At 43.9% G+C, this 17,398-nt stretch overlaps 2 long non-coding RNA genes across 2 annotated transcripts; both read left to right on the plus strand.

Moving 5' to 3' along the window:
- The first annotated feature begins 13,114 nt into the window (after positions 1 to 13,114).
- Positions 13,115 to 14,907, plus strand: LOC103638402 (uncharacterized). The gene is made up of 3 exons (XR_558763.2): positions 13,115 to 13,154; positions 13,892 to 13,964; positions 14,872 to 14,907. It is a non-coding gene; the product is annotated as an uncharacterized lncRNA (long non-coding RNA).
- Positions 14,908 to 15,235: 328 nt separating this feature from the next.
- On the plus strand, positions 15,236 to 15,902 carry LOC109942435 (uncharacterized). Its single transcript, XR_002265271.1, has 3 exons — positions 15,236 to 15,500; positions 15,614 to 15,698; positions 15,784 to 15,902. It is a non-coding gene; the product is annotated as an uncharacterized lncRNA (long non-coding RNA).
- The last annotated feature ends 1,496 nt before the right edge of the window (positions 15,903 to 17,398 follow it).

The raw sequence follows: 17,398 nt of genomic DNA on the forward strand, positions 1-17,398 counted from the left end.
ACTTGCACGATCATCATCTCTCGGTCCTAAATGAGATGCAGGATGCACATGTATGAATATAATAAAATATATCACAAGACAATCCCAAAATAGACGATAGAGAACTAAACATTAAATCATAAGACACCATAAACAACCACACACTAGCATTAGTTATCTACACGTCATCGGGCATACGTAATCAATACCATTACAAAGACGACAATTACCTTCTAGAATTAACCAGCGCAACACGACATCACACGTGCAAGCATTTATCACATTTGCTCTAATTTTTCATTAGTTCTTTTATTATTATACTAGTTAAATACACATAAGTTTTCTATGACTTATATATTTGGACAGACTTAGATAGAAAGGGATATTCATTTAATCGGGGTTTTACAATCATTCACAATATTCTCATGCAAGCACACACCAAAGAGAACACACATGAGGAGATAGTTTAATCGTCATTACATGTTATACTACTTTAATGACGTTGGTTACTTAGTAGTATTAGCAGAAAGCCAAGGACAGGACATTATTCATTTTGTTTCCCTAATATATCACTGCACTTGCTAACTGTTGATTAAGCTAAGCTACTTATTAGACCTTAACCAATTTAGTTCACTAACTTAGTGAGATGTGTACTATTTACTTATATATAACATGATTATATTAGTTACTATCATTGTTACTCATATTCCACTTAAAACCAAAACAAGCAAGCAATCACTCAAGTCAAACACAATAGAGTAGAGCAATCAATCACTTCTAACACATTTAGGACAGCAGCACAGTAGTTTTTGTTTTAATCATAACTCTTCAACTATTAGGCCTATGCTTATGAAAGTTTAACAAAAGCAAGATAAGAAAAGAATCTACAACTTTCTTATAACGACCATGAACAGATTGTAACATTAACTTAAGCAAACAATTCAATCTCTAAAATCTGTATAGAAATTGGACAGATTCAATTACTGAATTTGCGAAAAGCACAACTTCTAAACGATCAGACTTATGTCTGTCAAATTTTAACACAAGTAAGTTAATAAAGTTATCTACAACTTTCTTGTGACCACCAATAACGGATTTCAACATTAACTTAAGTAACCATTGCAATCTCTGAAATTTGTTCAGAATTTAGACAGATTCAGTTAATGATCTTGTGAAAGACATAACTTCTAAACCATCAATTCTTAGCTCATGAATTTTTAGGACGAGCTAGATATACAAGTTAACTACAATTTTTATATAGCATATATTTACAGAAAGTATACTTTACTTTACTAGATTACTCACACAACCAAAACTGTACACGCATAAATTTCAGTTTGCTAGCACAAGAGCACTTAACTAAATCACCAAGCAAACTCATAGAGAGATACTATCACCAATTTTTTAAAATCATTATGGCCTAGTTGTAAAGTTTCAATTTATATGAAGACACTTAAACATTTCAAGAAACATGCACGCCTTTGTTTACTTCTAATTTGTCTCTAATTCTTCTTATAATTATAAAATGGGTGTTATTTTAGCACTATATGATACTATCTAATTTTGGGCTGGAATTTTTATGAGGCATAGGTAATAACAAATCATGACTAATGTATAAATTTCACATGCCCAGGTTTTATATTTTATTTAATACAAAAATAATAAATTGTCAATGCAATAAAGCATAGGAGAACAGGTTAAATCTAAAACTAATTATTTTCTGTAGATGCATGACCATATTTTGTTTTCTTAGGCTACTATAATACCATGCAAGGACAGTAGAACACCATTTTCCATTTTTGCATCTATACATTATTTTTTAAATCATTTAAAACTACTTAAGGTGCATTAAACAAGTTAAATCACTAACTTAATCATACATGCACAACAATTCATGAAATATTTACCAGTTACCAAGCATCACAACAAGAGTCTACTGTACAATTTTGAATCTATTTGGAGCACTAGAGCTACAGATCTAAAAATAACAAGCAAAACAATCATCTTTTTCCTATTTAACATGTTTAAATTAACACACCAAGAAAACAGTGAACAACCTACAAGTTTTATATTTTTCTTAGATGGAGTATGACAACATCTAACTAACAAAACGAGTTTCATCATTTTTGGATTTTTATAAATAAAACTGTGGAGAGAAGCAAGTTCATTTATTCTCTAAACCAGTTTTTAAATACGAATTCTACAGAAAATGTTTTTCACTAAAACATACCAACATATAGATCCAATAGTTAGAGCATTTCATAAGGAAGCCAACAAAACAAGTTTCACGATTTTAGGAGCTCTAAAACTCGAGATATGAATTTTTGAATACAATACAAAAATCTGCAACTTGTGTACTCAAATCTTGCCTTGGGCCCACCTGTCATAGGCTCATGGGGTCTTCTTCTACCTCACGTTTACAGCCTTCTCACGAACAGAGAGGCCAGCGAGCGGCGCTCTGGCCGAGGTCGCGCAGGAGGGAGTTTGGCTGGTCGTCTATCTTGGATGCGGCCATGGAGGGATCTCCCTCGCGCGTGCAGTACCAGAGGCGAGCTTGCTGCTGGGCTATGGGCGAGGCAGGGAGCGCCATGGCCATGGAGGAGCTCGGAGAGGGCGCCATGGGAGCCGATCCCTGCTGCCGGAGGTGGAAGAAAGGGGGCGCCATGGGGAGAGAGCTCCCTGCTTCTGCGCTTAACCAGAGAAGGGGAGGAGAGGAGAAGTGGCATGTGGGGGAAGGGAAGGAGAGGGGTGGGCTGCCATTTATTGAGCTGGAGCTCTGGACATGTCAGGTGGCAGTGAGCAGTAGCAGGTGAAAAAATGTCAATATTGGGGGGGCCATGTTTGGTGTTTTCTGCTTGTTTTCGGACCTTGGTCGCTGTAGAAGATTTCTTCCTTGATGTACACTCTACAAATCTTGTATAGAGATTGAGGTGATTCGGGCACTGGTTAGAAAGTTATAGACCCACGAAAATTGGTTTGTCAGTGGGTTAGAAAACAGTGGAAACTCGTGAAAACGGAATGTCAAAGCATGTCAAACGGAATCGAATGAATGCCATCTTTTAATATGTTGTGCCTCTATTAGTTATTAACAACTTTTATATTTGGGAAAACTTGAGTTGTTCAACAAAAATTTGAGAACGCGAGACGTCGACCCGAACGACGCTGATTTCAGACTTAGAAGAATTCGAATCCTGAAATCAGATTTTTATTCTATCTTGATGGCACTGTTTGAGGTACTTAGATATTGAATCAAGGCTTGGTTTAAATATAATATTTGTTGTATAACAAAGGTTCTACAACTTTTATTAAAGGTCAAACCTCATATCTTGAATATAAATAAAAGTTTCACTTTGGTCAAGTTAGTATCATTATAAAGCTCTCAATTATATTTTTAAGGCAATCAGACTATTTTCTTGACATTTTCTTGGCATGGACGCTCAATAACTTTTGTTGTAAAGTTTATATGGAGTGTTTTGGAAAGGTTGGCATAACTTGGTTGAATGTCTAAATTTGCTTTTACTTAATCAACAGTTTCAAGCAAACGTATGATTTATAATTTCATATAAATATTTGGTTCAAACTTTGAGAAATCTTTAGAATACACTTGATAGATAGAGATGAATGATCACATAAATATAACAAGCTGAATTGCATAAGAAATAATTAGAGGTTGACACTACAGAGATTCCGCTGAAGAATGCGGATTCGGATTAAGTATTTGGACGTAGACCGACTATCGAGAAAGCGGATTCGGACATCGATTGGATAACATAACAACTATCGAGAGTCCGAATAAATGAGTCTGGACGGGAGTTGCGAGACGAGATTGACTTTCGAATTTGTGTTTGCTCCGAGAAACAAAAAGTTTTAACAGGCTCCAAATTTAGTTGTTCTTGAGATCGAATAATTCCAAACTTGGTGAAACATTCATGAGTAACTTGATGAATGGAGATAGATGTGATCGAGAAATAGAAATTTTCACTGAGCATCCGAGATTAGGATAAATCTCCCGACATGACACGAAATAGACACCTGGGGTGTCACACATTCTTGGAAGGCCAAAGTTTGCCTTTTGTCGGGTGGCGCACCGGACAGTCCGGTGTGTCGCCGGACAGTCCCTGTAGCTGTCCGGTGCGCGATCTCCTTCCTTTTCTGGCGCATCCGACCGTTGCAGATTTGTGGCAGTTGGCGCACCGGACACTGTCCGGTGCACACCGGACAGTCCGGTGCCCCCTGCCGACCGTTGGAGCGGGCCACGTGTCGCCCGCGGATTTGGCGGCCGACCGTTGCGCTGGCGGCCGTTGGCTCACCGGACAGTCCGGTGCACCACCGGACAGTCTGGTGAATTATAGTCGTACACCGCCGAAGTTTTTCCGAGAGTGGCCAGTTCGCCGGAGATCAGCCTGGCGCACCGGACACTGTCCGGTGCACCACCGGACAGTCTGGTGTGCCAGACTGTGCTGAGTCTTGGCTGCACACAGGCACTCTCTTCCAATCTTTTTCTTTTCCTGTTTCTAGCACTTAGGTAACTTCATTAGTACCCAAAACAAATGTACTAAGTCTAGAAACATACCTTCTCGTTGATTTGCACTTCATTCATCATTTGGCATATATAACCCACTTAATATGTGTTGGACACTTAATCACCAAAATATACTAGAAATGGCCCAAGGGCACATTTTCGTTTTAGATACTCTAGGTAAGGCGCTCTCCAGTCCGAGGTTGGGGCAGCCCGGTCACCGTCGCCGTCGATCTGCATAGCCTCGGGCTCATCGACCGAGGGCGTTTCTTCGTGGGGGTGAGCTCGGACGCCTCCCTGGGCATTACCGAGGGCATGTAGATGTCCCTGGCAAATATGTTCAGGGGGACCATGGTCCGACCCAAGGCGATCTTCGTCAGTTCGTCTGCTACCTCGTTATACCGGCGCGCGACGTGGTTGAGCTCCAGGTCGAAGAATTTATCTTCGATGTGCCGAACTTCCTCGCAGTAAGCCTCCATCCCCGCGTCATGGCAGCTCTAGTTTTTCATCACCAGGTCAATGATGAGCTAGGAATCCCCTCGGACGTCGAGGCGTCTAACTCCCAGCTCGATGGCGATGCACAGACCTTTGACCAGGGCTTCATACCCGGCGACGTTGTTGGACACGGCGAAGTGAAGACGTACGATGTATCGCAGATGTACGCCGAGGGGTGAGATGAAGAGCAATCCAGCACCCGCCCCAGTTTTCATCAGCAATCCGTTGAAGTACATGGTCCATAGCTCGGCCTGGATTGGAGCCGTTGTCAACTGGGTGTCGGTCCATTCGGCAAGAAAGTCAGTCAAGGCTTGGGATTTGACGGCCTTCTTGGGGGTGAACGAGATAGTTTCTCCCATGATTTCGATAGCCCACTTGGCCACCCTGCCCGAGGCTTCTCTACTCTAGACAATCTCCACCAGAGTAAAGGATGACAACACCGTTACAGGATGAGACTCGAAATAGTGGTGCAACTTCCATCGAGTTTGGACCACCTCGTACAACAGCTTTCGGACTTGTGGGTAGTGTACCTTTGTCTCGGACAGTACCTCGTTGACGAAGTACATAGGCCTCTGAACCAGTAAGGCATGTCCTTCCTCCTTTCTCTCTACCACGATAGCGTCGCTTTCCTCCTGGGTGGTTGCGACTACATAGAGCAAGAGGGGCTCCCCTTTGGTAGGGGGATGGGCGCGTTGGAGAGAAGCTTCTTGAGGTTCTCGAGGGCTTCCTTGGCCTCGGGTATCCGAGCGAAGCGCTCGATCTTCCTCAAGAGATGATACAGGGGCAGATCATTCTCACCGAGGCATGAGATGAAGCGGCTCAGGGCTGTGAGGCATCCCATGACCCATTGAACTCCTTTGACATCTTTTATGGGCCCCATGTTGGTGATGGCCGGGACCTTCTCTAGGTTGGCCTCGATCCCTCACTCTGAGACTATGAACCCTAAGAGCATGCCTCAGGAGATGCCGAAGACAAACTTCTCAGGGTTGAGTCGGACACTCTTGGCTCAAAGACAAGCGAAGGCAGTTTCCAGGTTGGCGACAAGGTTGTCGGCCTTCCTGGTCTTGACCACTATATCATCAACATAGGCCTCAACCGTTGAGCCTATGCATTCACCGAACACGTGGTTCATGCAACGTTGAGACGTTGCCCCTGCGTTGCACAGCTCGAAGGGCATGGTTGTGTAACAATACATGCCATGTGGGGTGATGAAAGAAGTCACGAGCTGGTCGGATTCTTTCATCCGGATTTGATGGTAGCTTGAGTACGTATCAAGGAAGGAAAGTGTTTCGCACCCTGTAGTAGAGTCTATAATTTGATCTATCCGAGGAAGAGGGTAAGGAACTTTTAGACATGCTTTATTTAAACTAGTGTAGTCTACACACATCCTCCATTTCTCTCCCTTTTTTCTAACTAGTACAGGGTTCGCTAACCTTCTGGATGGAACACTTCCTTGATGAATCCGACCACCAAGATCTTGTGGACCTCCTCCCCGATGACCCTACGCTTTTCATCGAATCGGCGCAGGTGCTGCCTCACCGACCTGGAGTTGTCTCGGATATCCAAGAAGTGCTCGGCGACTTCCCTCGGTATGCCCAGCATGTCCGAGTGACTCCACGCGAATACTTCGGCGTTCGCATGGAGAAAGTCGACGAGCACTGCTTCCTATTTGGGCTCGAGCTAAGAGCTGATCCGTAGCACCTTCTCGCCGGAGCTGCTGGGGTTGAGGGGGTGGTCTTTGTAGCTTTGGCCGGCTCGAAGCTGCTGGCGTGCTTCTTGGCGTCGGGCACTTCTTCAGCGAGGTTCTCTAGATCGGCAATGAGTGCCTCGGAGTTGACGAGCGCCTTAGTGTATTCGACGCACTCGACGTCTCACTAATAGGCATTACGGTATGTGGGACCGATGGTGATAACGCCCGTGGGCCCAGGCATCTTCAGCTTCAGGTACGTATAGTTTGGAACGGCCATGAACTTGGCGTAACATGGCCACCCGAGCACAATGTGATACGTACCCCGGAACCCTACCACCTCGAACGTGAGGGTTTCTTTTTAGAAATTGGTGGGCGTCCTGAAGAAAACAAGCAGGTCGATCTGCCCGAGGGGATGCATCCTCTTGTCGGGGGTGATCCCATGGAATGGCGCGGCCCCAGGCCGGATCTGAGACCGCCCGACCCCTAGGAGATCCAAAGTGTTTGCATAGATGATATTGAGGTTGCTGCCTCCATCCATGAGCACCTTCGTGAGGCGCGTGTTGCCGATGATGGGGTCGACAACAAGTGGATACTTCCCAGGGCTTGGGACGTGGTCTGGGTGGTCATCTCGGTCGAAGATGATGGCGCGATCCGACCAATCTAGGTAGACCGGGATCGCTACCTCAACCGAGAAGACTTCTCGGCGTTCCTGCTTGCTCTGCCTTGAGGAAAGGTTGATGGTGTCTCCCCCAAAGGTCATGTAGCAGTTATGTACATCGAGGAAGCCGTCGTCCTTGTCGTCATCTCCACCGTCGGGAGCTTTCTTATTTCTCCTTCTGCCGAGGGATCGTGCTTATTGTAGAAGCGTCATAGCATGGCGCACTCACTGTGGGAGTGCTTTACTGAGCCCTTGTGGTAATGACACGACTCCTTCAGCATCTTGTCAAAAACCCCCGGGCCCCTTAGGGGGCTCGGGGGTTGCGCTTCTCCAATGTGGCAACGAGCTCAGCGGTGATGGCCTCGGGCGGGCCCTACTGTGTCTTCTTCTTCCTGCCCTTCTTCGGGTTGCGTTGGGTGGATGCCTCGAGGGTGCCCTCCTTTCGCTTCTTGTCCCCCTTGTCCTTGTGGAAGAGGGCCTCGACCGCCTCCTGCCCTAAAGCAAACTTCGTGGCAATATCCATTAGCTCATTGGCCTTGGTCGGGGTCTTGCGACCCAGCTTGCTGACCAGGTCCCAACAGGAGGTCCTGACGAGGAATGCCCCAATGACATCGGAGTTGGTGATGTTGGGGAGCTCGGTGCGTTGTTTCGAAAACCACCGAATGTAATCACGGAGGCTTTCATCATACTTCTGTTGGCAGCTTTGGAGGTCCTAGGAGTTCCCTAGGAGAATGTATGTGCCCTAGAAGTTCCCTCCAAAGACCTGGACCAGGTCTTCCTAGTCGTGGATCTGTGCTGGCGGAAGGTGCTCGAGCCAGGCTCGGGCAGAGTCAGACAGAAAGAGGGGGAGGTTCCAAATGATGAGGATGTCATCGTTCGTCACCCCAAGCTGATAGGCGAGTTGATAGTCAGCAAGCCAGAGCTTCAGCTTTGTCTCCCCCGAGTACTTGGTGATAGTAGTCGGGGCTCGAAATTGAGGCAGGAACTATGCTCTGCGGATGGCTTTGCTGAAGACCAGAGGTCCTGGAGGCTCAGGGGAAGGGCTTCGGTCCTCCCTACTGTCGTAGCGCTTGCCCCTCTAAGGGCGATAGCCGAATGTCTCGTGTTGTCGGGTGCGTCCGCCGAGACGGTCATGAACTGCATCGGGCTGGCGATTGTCTCGGAGACAATCATGCACCTCGCTCTGGTCTATGTAGGGTGCACCAAGGCCTCCCTCTCGAAGCAAGAGGGCCCCGCCTGATGGCTCGAGGCGGGTTTTTGGAGCCGAGAGGTAGAGCTCTCGGCCTACTGGACTGCGACGCATTCCAGAAGCCCCTAAAGTTTGTCGTGTATGCGGCGTCCCTCAGTGGTGGAGGGCTCCACCATGGTGCGGAGCAAGAGTGCTGCTGCTGTGAGACTTTGGCTTGCTCGGTTGAGGATGGGGTGCTCGGCGGCATCGATGTCTTCCTCGATACGATGTTGGATGTCGTGCGCCTTCGCCCCCTCGCCTCCATCGAGGGCTTTGCCAGTAGCCTCCCTCTCTCTAGAGCTTGTCACAGTTGTTGCAATCATTGTTGTTCCTCCTTGAGCTTGCTGTGTAGCTCTCGGAGTTGCTCAAGTTGAGCCACGTGGCTCCTAGGAGGAGTCTAGGCCCTGCTCGGCTCCTGAACATGCAGTGGAAGCTGGTCACCTTCCCGTGGCATGCCAAGGCAATCTTACTCGTTGGGGATTTCTGAGTCGAGGTAGAGGCATTCTCGGGTCAGATCGTAGCCTTCCTCGCCGGCGCTATAACCCTCTGAGCTTTTGGAGATCATCTCTCACATACATACAGAAACTGCAACATGGACTCGGGATCTCTCAGCCCGGAGAAGTCTAGGGCGTAGCTCGGACCGTCTTCTTCCTTGGAGTCCAGACTCCCCGAGGGAAAAGGAAGCCCAACATACATCTTTGTGACGGTGTTGGTGTCGATGCTTGGCACGAAGGGGGTGGGGTTATGATGGTTCTCCCCCGGCCCCCGTCATGTCTCTCCAAGGAGCGACCGATTCCTCCCGACCCACGGGTGGGAGGACTGGTGCAGCTGGTGCCACTTGCTCAATGGCGTGGGGGACCGATGTTTCCCACACCGGAGGCGGTGGCGTCAGATGAGTCGGTGTGGGTGCGGGTGGCGGCACTCCAGGTGTAATGTTGACACTGGCTAGATCCCTCGAGAGGGGGTCGATGCCATCAGCCATCCCAGAGGCTCCTCCAGTGCATGGAGTGCCCTGAGTGGCACGATCACGATTGCTCCGTTTCTGCCTCCTGCGACGAGAAGGGCGGCGACGGGAGTTTGGGCGCTCAAGAGGGACAGGTGGGAAGAGTATCATGTCATACTCGATGCCGAGAGACATGAACTTGAGACTCTCGAACCTGATCACCATCCCATGCCTGAGTGGGTGGTGGAAACCTGCCATCTAGAGTCTTGGCAGGAACTAAAAGTGTTTCACGCGATAAGCCCCTATGTAGTGCACCAATTGTCGGTGTTTGAACCATGGGTCCTTACCCCCAACTAGTAAATTGTGCTGCATGGCCGAACTCTAGATGGTGCGCGAGAAGACACAAGCAATTATCCTAGTTCGGGCAACACAAGGCTCTACTTCTAGTAGAGGGTGGATGAAGCTTGTATTACTTGCACCAATGTGCCTGCAGTAGGGGTTACAAGCACCGTGGGAGGGGGGAAGTCCCCAAGTCCCTAGAAATGATTGAGGCAAGTGTCAATATCTAAGTCTGAGTAGATCGAGTGGAGAACTAAGTGTTCGTCGGTGTGCTGCTCGTATGGTTGTCTCCTGTCGTTGGCCGGATGTCCCTTAGGGGGACCCTACTGCCCTATTTATACATGAAGGGGAGCGTCCGCAGTGAAGCTAGGCGTTGCATTCGAAGGAGATGTCCTGGCGCTCTGCAAGCCGACGTGATGGTGCACTGTGCGGTTGACTTGCGTCCACCGATTTCCTGTAGAGAGCCGAGGCAGAGGCCGAGGGGTTGTCCGTACGCCCGAGCCCCCGAGGGAGAGGCTGCCCATACTGTAGTTGTTGTAACAGCGTCAGGGTATGGGCTAAAGGCTGCTTACGGGGCGCGTCAGCGTCCTTGCACGGGATGACGTCGAGATTCCCTGCTACGTTTATCGAGATTAGAGCCCCTGCTCGGTCGAGGCGGAAGTCTTCCTGAGGTGCTGGACGAGTCATCCCCTAACGTGCGCCACAGTCGGTCGGAGTGGTCGTCTGCGGGATTCGCGGCGTAGTAGGTGGTCGAGGCCGATGTAACACCTAAAATAATATTTGGGATTTATAAAACTTTCTCCAAAGGATTAAGAATAAAGATGTCCCTCAATATGGGTTCCTCACTTTTAAAGTTATTTTTTTCTTCCTAAAATTAATGGATGTCAACACAAAAAATATTATTAGTCAAATGTAGAACTTTTTTTTGAAATTGGAATTTAGTTTGAAACCTAGAAGAGAATAATTAGGAACCTTTCAATCTATTTTCTAAAATGATTTATTCCGCTCATGAACTATTTTTAGAAGTATTTATCTAAATAAATAATTAGTTAATGAATGAACTTTGCATCTCATGTTGAGTATTTTTCTTCTTCATACATTCGATTTGAGATTTGAAACTTAGAACCAAGTTTGAATGTGAGAAGGAAATCTGAAAATGGAAAAGAAATCAGAAATCTCTACTACTTATTAAGTTAGCAATAGTAGCATGCCTTTTTGTGTTCTGCCGTGTAGTCTCTGACAGGTAGGGCCCGCTTGCTCCTGCGTGCATGCTCCCGGTTTATTCCATAACACATTTTTTTTACAAAAAATAGAACTACTGCACATGTCACGTGCACAGGAAGACACATGCACCGTGTGATAACAATCGTACTACTACATGCACAGGAAGACATATAAGCAAGACATATAAGCAGGTTTCAACACCAATTGGTGGGCAATGTGGTACTAATTTTACCTTGCAAAAAAATGAAGACAACCACATACGTCGTGTGAGGCCCATCTGCCGATTTGTGTTCTGCGAGGCCCATCTGCCGATTTGTGTTCTGCGAGGCCCATCTCCATGAAACCCTATCCCCGCCCGTGGCATCCAGCCCTGCGCGGCTGCGCCCCCGCCCGCATGCTCGCCTTGCGCCGCCGCCCGCTTGCTCGCCTCCAGCCGCGGTCGCGGCCTCCAGTGCCCCGCGCCACCGCCGCTCCACCACCGCCGCTCCACCGCTCCATCTTCTATCCCACCGGCGGACAGCCTCCACCGTCCCCATTTGTGCGGCCTCTACCGTCCCCACCCCCGCACAGTTCGTGCAACCGACTCCCCCCTCTTCAGTCCCCACGTCGTCCACTACTGCATGCTTCCTCCCCACGACCTCCACTTCCTCAGACACCTTAGAGCTCGATGAAGATAAATGGTGAGCATGTGTGGACTCTGTCTCGTCCGAGCACGCGTTTTCACCAGAGTTGGGTTGCTGTACCACGCCGCCGCACCGGGGCCTCTACAGTGTCCGAGCGCGCCTGCAGTGGACCGAGGGGGCGCTCAGCAGAGGCGAGGAGGGGCTTGCTCGGCCGACAACCGGGACTACGCAGGCTACAAGGGGAGTAGTGAAGATCGACGGCGAGTTTCTCCACGACCGGTCTCTCCCGCTTGAGGAGTAAGGTAGTTTTTTTATTTAGAATCAGGACTCTAGAATCCAGATTCCTTGAATCCCCTAAATTGTGTTTGTTTATTGTTAGAAATGAACTTCATCTACCGAACAGGATTCGAACATGCCTTTCTTTACCATGTTTCGTGCAACTATGCACTGCTAACATATCAGTAGCATGGTTTGCACTGCTAGAATATCAGTTTATTACCATTTTCGTGCAATCGTGACTGAGGTAGATGGGGTTATTGAACAACGTATTTGAATATTTGATGTTTTAGCTGCATGGAAGTATTCATTCCAATCCTTCTGTTGAATTGCAAAGAATTGCTTAAATTTGAGATATGTATAGTTCAGTTTTAGTTATGCATTTTCATTGGAGCCTGAATTGGACTTCAGTTGTTTGCATAGCTATAGTTATAAATATAGAATAGCCTTGCTTGTCCATCAATTTTGAATTGTTACAGTACTGAATGAGCCCTCAAAGTGCATAGTGTTGTTCTCTTTTTATGTGCCTGATAGTTGGTCCTCTTGTATTTCAGTTGCTCTTGCGGTAGTTCCCCCAACTGTCACCATGCAGTACGAGGAGGGTAAGACTGTGGACTTCTATGTCCCCAGGAAGTGGTACGTTTGCCTCATCCTCTTGTAGAAATATTATTGTTGCCTGTAAGTAGCTAATGAAAATCTATACAAAATTAAGGCCGATTTAGAACGAACCGTTGAAAATACTAAATTAAGGTAGGTTTAGAACGAACTGTTGTTGTCCAACAAATTTCTAGGAAGATGGCATGGTATTAAAAATCAATACAATCTAACATTATTATGGGAGCGAGTGGGATTGTCATTGATTCAATAACCTTAATAGGACGTTCTCTTCGACTTGCCTTTTTGCTCACCTGGTCAGTTTGTGTTTATTTCAAATATTTGTTTATTACTGAGCTAGCAAATAGCAATGACTAGTTTCTCAAAACATGTAGTGTGTTGTGTTGCTGCATCAGAATTGAGAAGGATCTTTGAATATGTTCATATAGTTGTCACCTACTTACCATTGTGTTTTCTTAGAGTTAATCTTTGCTTCTCTACTTACCATTTTGTTTTTCTCAGAGTTAATCCCAAGCAGTGCAGAATCTCAAGCATCAGTGTTGCCTTTTTCTTCTTGTGCCCACAAGTATGGAGCATCTGTCTTTTACAACCTCGTGTTGCTTCCAGTATACTGTCTTTCCATGAATTATGTCTAGCTTTGAACTTTGGAAAATTATAGAGTAATATACTTTATTGCTGATCCCAGACATCTAGGTGGTCCATTTATGGATATGTAGTTCTTTGCTTGGCACACAATCTTCCTTGTACTGTTTACTAAATTTAGGTGGACAAACAAAATGCTTCTGTAGTTTTCTTTGTCCATTAGCAAAATAACAAGTATTATCAGCTTTGATGAATGTTAAATGTTGATGAGAAAAACTATGAAACATCTTATTATGTAACCTAATCTAAGATTATTATGGGAGCGAGTGGGATTGTCATTGATTCAGTAACCTTAATATGACGTTCTCTTCGACTTGCCTTTCTGCTCACCTGGTCAGTTTGTGTTTATTTCAAATATTTTGTTCATTACCGAGCTAGCAAATAGCAATGATTAGTTTCTCAAAACATGTAGTGTGTTGTGTCGCTGCATCCGAATTGAGAAGGATCTTTGAATATGTTCCTATAGTTGTTACCTACTTACCATTGTGTTTTCTCATCAACATTTAACATTGTATAGCAGTTCTGTCATCATTGTATAGCAGTTCTGTCATCTTAGTTTGGCGTTGCTATGAAAATTCTGATAGAGAATACCAGTTTCTTTTCTCAGAATGTGAATACTTATGTTTTCTATAATAATCATGGGTCGTTGTGACTACCCAGGGAAATTCGGAATTGTGTTCGCCTCAATTTCTGTACCCATCTTTGCAGCTCTGTATTGTCCAACAAAACTTTGGTTAGTGCTTTCATGCTTTCATTTTGTGTTCTTAATACTATTTCTTTTATATTGAATATTTGAATGACCTGTTCTACTATTACAGTTTGAACATGTTTTGTTATGTCATGTCTATTACCAAATTGTAAAAGCAAATGAATTGTATTGAAGACAAATTTAAATTAAAATTCCAACTAATATATATGGACATGACAAACTTGTGTGTATTAGGGGTATTTATTGGGGTATGAAGTTTATATACACGCATGCTTCCGGTATATAGAGGTTGATGCTAAAATGATAGTTGAAAGGATTAGCTGGTAGTATGCTTTCTGTATGGTGCACTTGCACCTGCGCAACTTCATTCTTCTTTGCTTCTCTTAATTCTTCTTTCTATGTCTACAGTTCAATACAAAGCGAAACACCCTTAAGTGAGATTATTACTTGTTAGTTCGATATCTTTTTCCTACGCTCCATTTGAATCATTGCTTCTAAGTCACCATCCAGAATTGTAATATTTGAATCATTGCTTCATTTGCTTGTCACATCCACCATGATCTTGAATACAACTCCTTGACTTCCCGCAAAACACATTAATATGGCAAATCAACAAACTGCTCGTTAATACGAAAAAAGGAATCATTACCTGTACTGTGTGGCAAGAAACATAAACAAAGTTAAATACAATTGGACATATTATGTTACATTTTATGATTTAACTTTAAATATTGTTATATGAAAAATCTTCAATTTGATGCTAGGTTTCTTAAAGAACAAAGACGTAGATAGAGTCTACACTTTCTACAAAATAGTTTCTTGTAATTTCATTATGATGTAAAAGAAATCTATTTGTTTGACAGAGGGACTTTGTCATTTAATCCTTTTAATGATGTTTTCTTTGCAATAATGCCATGATTGGTCCTACAAGATCAATGGCGGGATCAGGTAGAATAAACCAAAATAGAACAGTTCCAGACATTCGTCCCTTTCCTCCGTAAGTATATAGTTCACTTGTCACATTTATATATGAATGAAGAACTTAAGCTACAGTTTGTGTTTTATATAGTTTCATGTTATTTGATGATATTCAAGATTTCAATAACTTACCACACGTAAAGAGTATCTTTGCGAGGGTAGTTGTTAAGTTCCCTAGGCGTCATGATAGTCAACACTTCATCCTACAGGATATCACAGTGAGTTACTTCAAGCTTTAAAATAGAGTCAATATAGTCATGTTGTTATAATAATTTCTTTGACTCATACGACCTGTATTCCCATATATCTAGGGATCCAAAATGGAAGCAATTTCAAGCCGCAATAATGTTCCACGTTTCGATGCCTTACTCACACAAGGATGCACATATACATTGTATAGAGTGGGATTCTGTCTAAATAGGGAGGGGATTCAATTTCGGAATATTGGACATGGGCTAGAGATCGGACTGATAACACATACTATTGTGGAGCCATTCATTAAGCCAATCCAATTTCCTCCATTTCCAAAGTATCTTATGCCATTCCATAAGGTGTATCAACAACCGCATAAGTCGTTCGTAGGTAATGATCATTCCTTCCATATGGTTTATATATATATATATATATATATATATAGTACTAATGGCTGATGTATAAGTTATTCAAAGATAACTAATCACATGTGAATTGCTCAGACATTATTGGCATAGTTCTTCATTTAGAGCCATTAAAGCATATCGGTGGAAGGCCGTATAGAGAGGCTGTACTAATGGATTCCAGGTGACACTAATTTATAGCTACATTATTTTTTGAAAGTATTAAGTAATTGTTAGGTCTTATTCAGACAACATTAATGTTTTTATAGGTGGGATCTAATCGTCGTGGGGGTATGGACTGACCTCTTGCAAAGAAATGCTCTACGATGGTCGTTAGCTAGAGTTGACAATAACATAATTATTGGAACTATGCTGCGTCGTAACAATAAACACAATAATTTCTCTTGTACCTAAAATCTTTCAACTTGAACTCAATTCTTATGCTTATTTATTATCCTAACAATAGGATGCTTGGAAACCTCGGATTACAGCACCGTTCATTTCAACCCAGATCATCACACTACATACCACTTGAAGAGTGAGTGGTTCTTATAATATAGTTATAAACTATAGCTAAAATTAAAATGATAATAATTTAAAATAATCATCTTCTTACAAATTATGTTCTAAATTGCAGCTATTCGACGTTCGTTGATTCAAAATCCAAGGCGTCGTATCGTCGACAAATTTCTTGAGAACAGACGGGCACATCTCACAACTGTGATATCTGATTGAGACGTGTTCTAGCTTGTTATAGTAGATACTTTGTTAGTTATGATTTAGATGAAACTTAGTAGTAATGATTTGTTCTCTATTTTGTATTAGTCGTGTGTTCGGTCTCAATGGTGGTCACTTTGTATAAAACTATGTGACCTTTCTATGAGCTAATAAATAAGTTCACCATCATTAGTCTTCATTCATCTTTCTTCATCACTGTTAGCATGGTTCTTGATCTATACAAGCCTATGTCATTTGCATTTAGTCCACTGTAATCCATGGCCTGGTAATCACAAAACTATTGAAAACAATATCCGCTTACGAAAGATATGTGGAAAATGCGGTAGGAACGACATAATGATGATAGCATTTTTGCAAATTGAAAGAACAAAAAAATTGCTCATCGAAGAGGATCACTTCATTCTTCATCTCAAAACACTCCAGACGATGCAGCAGTTTTGGAACAAAAAAATGAACCTTGCAACAAAGCAACACTTGAGACGAGTGTTTCCTTCTTTAACTGAAGGCACTCAGATCATACGACACTCTTGGAAAAAAATGGAACCTTTCAAAAAATAAACCAGCAAGTATCACCTCTTCCCTTTTTTTACAAAACTCGCTAGCACCTCTTCGAGGGGGGAGGCAGAAGCAAGATAACACTTAAACGACAGTAAACAATACACAAACCAGTTAAAAATATGAAAAATCACCCATTACAAGAGCTGTAGGCTGTAGCATGGTTATTAACACACAACTGACCTCATATGAACATATCATGAGACAACATTAGTACAATTAACCATGAAAAATGCATAATATTAATGTTACATCACCAAATAAATAGAGATAATAACATCTCAGAATTAAGAGATCCATAAACAACAGTAGGAACAATACACCTAGAAAGGTAGAGTTGATAGTGACCATACAAGTTTTTAACCTGAAAAATGCGTACAGGAAACTGACACTGCCAACAAAAGAACTACTTGAATACCTGGTGACAACAAGAGCTCTGAAGAGTTGCTATTTGGATAAGCATAATAACTTGGATGTGCCAAGGGAATTCAGAGAGCACATCACATTTCTATTTATTTTCCAGTATCTTTCGAGGATATTTGTAAACCCATCGTCAATAGACACATAACATTCCACCAATTTATGAATTTA

The sequence above is a fragment of the Zea mays genome, chromosome 9 (assembly GCF_902167145.1).
Source record: "Zea mays cultivar B73 chromosome 9, Zm-B73-REFERENCE-NAM-5.0, whole genome shotgun sequence".
NCBI lineage: Eukaryota > Viridiplantae > Streptophyta > Magnoliopsida > Poales > Poaceae > Zea > Zea mays.